Source organism: Alosa pseudoharengus, unplaced genomic scaffold, assembly GCF_046254945.1.
Source record: "Alosa pseudoharengus isolate Yale_2024_CS ecotype anadromous, Long Island Sound unplaced genomic scaffold, YU_APseudo_1.1 YU_APseudo_1.1_scf_14, whole genome shotgun sequence".
NCBI lineage: Eukaryota > Metazoa > Chordata > Actinopteri > Clupeiformes > Clupeidae > Alosa > Alosa pseudoharengus.
Window position 1 is genome coordinate 2,027,419 of NW_027468609.1, and position 5,000 is coordinate 2,032,418.

General features: G+C 50.3%; 1 protein-coding gene across 3 annotated transcripts in view; it reads right to left on the bottom strand.

Moving 5' to 3' along the window:
- Positions 1 to 5,000, bottom strand: part of astn2 (astrotactin 2) — a 680,356-nt gene that overhangs the window by 477,734 nt on the left and 197,622 nt on the right. The window lies entirely within an intron of this gene.

The following is a 5,000-nucleotide window of genomic DNA, read 5'->3' on the forward strand; positions in this document are numbered from 1 at the left end:
GCCTGGTCGCCGTGGGCATTTATCTCCGCCTGGTCGCCGTAGGCATTTATCTCCGCCTGGGCTTCTTATCTGTGCCGACAGTGGGTCAATAGTGTCTTAAAAGCAGCGGGGGGGGGGGGGGGGTTGGGGGCTGAGGATGCAGGAGTGGATCTCACCAGTGTCACTGTGCCAACTCTAACTAACTGATAATCCTCCTCCTCCGCCAATGGAGACGAGCCTTCTGGCCAGGAGCTGGAGAACAGCACAGGGAAGCTGGGATCTCAGAAAGACAGAAAGAAAGATTTAAGGTTATTTCCGTTCTTAGGAGAGACTGGGTTTTGGCCAGTTTTCTAGCTTTGCCAATGTGGAGGGTTTTGCACTGAATCTCAAGAACATTAAAAAAGAAATAAAAAAAGCACACTGGGGGCGGGGGTGGGGGGGTTGGGGGAGAGGGGAGCTAACTAGGACTTTTGGGCCTGGCTCTTGCAGAGGGCCACTCTAATGGCCTCTCTCGCTGTAATGAGGGGGTGTTCCTGGCCCCTCCTGCTCCTGGACCAGAGGGCCGTGTTGGTATTTCTGGAGAACAGCCGTCCCTAATTGAAGCCCCGCTGTGCGTCCGCAGCAGATGCCACATGGGTCCCCGTCCAGCAGACAGGAAATGAGACGGCCCGGAAATGAGGCAGCCAACGTCCTGGCACCGCCGGCCACATCATACACCTCCACTAGGAGTGCCGTCACGCGCACACACACTTCCACTCCAGCACGCCGCACACACACTTCCACTCCAGCACGCCGCACACACACTTCCACTCCATCACGCCGCACACACGCCGCACACACACTTCCACTCCAGCACGCCGCACACACACTTCCACTCCATCACGCTGCACACACACTTCCACTTCCACGGGCAACTGCCAGGAGCAACAACTTTTGTAACAGTGCAGATAAATCCCCACTCAAGCCCAGGTGAAGGAACAAATACACACACACAACACACACAAACACACACACACACACACACACACAGCTTTTGTAACGGTGCAGATACATCTCTACTCAAGCCCAGGAGAAGGCCGAGAGCACCAGCTCCCAGCGGATTAGCAGAACAGAGAATGAACCCTGTACTGTACCCCAAGTCTCTGTCCAGTCCAGGGGAGAATGAACCCTGTACCCCACGTCTCTGTCCAGCTCCCCTAGTGTGACTTCCATGAGATGGGAGAAAGATAAAATATGTTAATCAACGACCTCCTTTCCATGATTAAGCCACTATTATTAACCCTCTAACCGCCCATGTCGCAATATTGCGACAAGCGTCATTACTGAATAAAACAGACGATAGACGCGAGTACAGTGTAAAATCTCATTTGTACTCTTGACCACTAGTTGGCAGACACCCAGAGCTTCGATTCAAGCTCAACCTTTTTTTTCAAAGTTTTCAGGAAGCATGTGAAAAACATGTGAGAAAAACACGAAGAAGACGCGCATTTCCTCCATAACGCGGAAGCGATGCGGGCCATAGTTTTGCACAAATTGAAGTAGAAATATACGGAGCCCTCCGGGTGACATGGGAAAAAAAAACATGGGTTAGAAAAAAAAAAAAATTAATGGGGAAAAAAAACATGAAGAAGAAAAAAAACTATGCACTTTTGCTGGATCTCATTGCGGGATCTCGCAAAGTTTTCTTTGTAAGACTGGCTGTTCTAAAAGGGTAACATGGATAATGTGTGTGTGTGTGTGTGTGTGCAAGGGTAACATGGATAACATAGCAGAGACGGAACATGGTTAATAACATGACCATAAAGCTAACAGAACATGATGGACAGTTCTCTACACCCCCCCCCCCCCACGCTGCTATGCAAGCTGACCTCCCCAGTGATAAGACGGGTGTGTATGCAAGCTTGAAGCCCAGCGGGGAAGCGAAAGGGCAGGAGGCTGGATGGGTGGGTGGGGGGGGGGGGCAGGGGAGGGTGGGTGGGGTGGATCTGACGGCGAGTCGGCCCAGCGTGAATCAAAAGGCTCATCAGTCAGAGAACCAGCAGCAGCAGCAGCAGAGGAACATGAGATAACGGACAGACAGACGGGGAGAGTGTGTGTGTGTGTGTGTGTGTGTGTGTGTGTGTGTGTGTGTGTGTGTGTGTGTCTCTGTGTGTGTGTGTGCGTGTGCGTGTGTGTGTGTGTGTGTGTGTGTGTGTAGAGAGAGAGAGAGAGCATGGGGTTATGAGAGCCATCCTGCACAGAATGAAAAGGCCTCCTTCCTCCACTCCCCACATCCTACAAGGAGAGGAAAACAAACCAGATGCAGCTCCACTCTGCAGCTCTCGTTTTGTAAGCTGTAAATTGGGGGCTAAAAGCGTGTCAGCACGTCTGCAGCATATTATTCTCCCTCTCTCGCTCCTCTTCTCTAGCTCCCCCGCCCCCCCCCCCCCCCCCCCCCCCCACACAAACACACACACACGCTGAGGCATTATTCTGCAGCTGTAGGTGTTATCCAGAGTGACCTCATCATGCATTCCCAAGGCTAAGGACGGGGCGCTCACACTCACACTCACACGCACACTCACACTCACACTCACACGCACACTCACACTCACACTCACGCTGACACAACAATGCCAAGGTTAGCAGGGCTTAAGAGCCATGAGTCCAGGGGCAGGAGGGATGAGGGGGGGGCAGGAGGGATGAGGGGGGGCAGGAGGGATGGGGCATGGGGTATGGGGGGGGCATGGGGTATGGGGGGGCAGGAGGGATGGGGTATGGGGGGGGGCATGGGGTATGGGGGGGGCAGGAGGGATGAGGGGGGGCAGGAGGGGGGGTATGGGGGGGCAGGAGGGGGGGGCATCTATGTTACTTTCAGCCCACTCCTGCCCTTCCGTACTGGAGGGAATGGACAAAAGGAAGGGAAATGAGAGAGACAGTGTATGTGTGGAGGGGTGTGTGTGTGTGTGTTCGTGTGTGTGTGTGTGTGTGTGTGTGTGTGTGTGTGTGTGTGTGTGTGGAAGTGGGGGGATGGGGAGTTCTCTCCGCACTGGGCTCAGATTCCCTCTGTGATTTATTCAATTTGCCATCCTTCTGAGGCAGTGTGTCTGTGGAGTTGTGTGTGTGTGTGTGTGTGTGTGTATGTGTGTGTGTGTGTGTGTGTGTGTATGTGTGTGTGTGTGTGTGTGTGAGAGATGTGTGTGTGTGTGCCTGTGCTCAGGGAGAGCTCATCGGTGACGGCAGGACCACTGAGCGTGACAAAGCCAAATAACTCAAGAAAGGAGAAAAAACACACATACACACACACAGGCAGAGAGAGAGAGACAAAGAGAGAGAGAGAGAGAATATCAGCTCATTTTATGGTCTACCCATGGACTCAAACTATGGGCTTCTCTATTCCATCGATAGGGTTTCTACATATGATCGTTTTAAAATAAATAGGCTACTGCTATTCATAAGTTTAGTACAGTGTCTGGGGGTAGAGAGAGAGAGAGAGAAAGAGAGAGAGAGAGAGAGAGGGACAGAGAGAGAGATTGTGTGACAGAGAGAAAGAGAGAGAGAGAAACCTGCTGAGTATGACATTTCTCAAGGGGACCAGACCATATTGTGTGTATAAAAAGACAAACTTTCGCTCTTAACCTTCCTTTAGTCCTGACACCTGCCGCTGAAGAGATTTACTGCCCCTTCACACGGCCTGCTATTTTCAAAGCAGAATCTCATTGTGCTAAAGGCTACGCACAGTCACGGAACAATGACATGTTCAGCTATAATTTTATGCTCTGACTCACTGTTCAGAGTTTATTTAGAGAGCGCAGTCCTTCTATAAGCAGGCTAAGGGCAGTCACTACCGCTAAAGCTAGCAGGGATGCTAACACTATAACTTTGGCTACATTAGGTCAGGAAATAGAGAAGTAGTTCAGCAATCAGAGGGCCGCTAGGACCTTGAATCAAAGTTTGACGCCATGTGCAGGTTGACAAATTGCATGGAAGTCTCTCTCTCTCTCTTTTTTCTCTCTCTCAGTGTGTGTGTGTGTGTGTGTGTGAGAGAGAGAGTCTGTGTCGGTGTGTGTGAATGGAAAGATGTGAAAGACATTAACCTATAAAGTGCTCTAACGAATAGAAAAGTGTGTCCATTTAGCATGTAAAGCTAATACTAAATCTGCATATGGGAATGAGTAGCTGAGGGACTGAGAGCTAATGCTAACACTATGTATGAGAAATTAGGAGCTAAGGGGCTAAGCGGCCATCTAATGCTAATGCTGTGTATGGGAATGAGTAGCTGAGGGACTGAGAGCTAATGCTAACACTGTGTATGGGAAATTAGGAGCTAAGGGGCTAAGCGGCCATCTAATGCTAATGCTGTGTATGGGAATGAGTAGCTGAGGGACTGAGAGCTAATGCTAACACTGTTAATGCTAACACTGTGTATGGGAATGAGTAGCTGAGGGACTGAGAGCTAATGCTAACACTGTGTATGGGAATGAGTAGCTGAGGGACTAAGCGACCATGTAAAGCTAACGCTAACGCTACATATAGGAATGGAGAGCTAAGGGACTAAGCGGCAATGTAAAGCTAACGCTAACGCTGCATATAGGAATGGAGAGCTGAGACTAAGCGGCCATGTAAAGCTAACGCTAACGCTGCATATAGGAATGGAGAGCTAAGGGACTAAGCGGCCATGTAAAGCTAACGCTAACGCTGCATATAGGAATGGAGAGCTAAGGGACTAGGCGGCCATGTAAAGCTAACGCTAATGCTGCATATAGGAATGGAGAGCTGAGACTAAGTGGCCATGTAAAGCTAACGCTAACGCTGCATATAGGAATGGAGAGCTAAGGGACTAAGCGGCCATGTAAAGCTAACGCTAACGCTGCATATAGGAATGGAGAGCTAAGGGACTAGGCGGCCATGTAAAGCTAACGCTAACGCTGCATATAGGAATGGAGCGCTAAGGGACAAGGAGGCAATGTAAAGCTAACGCTAACACTACATATAGGAATGGAGAGCTGAGGGACTAAGCGGCCATGTAAAGCTAACGCTAA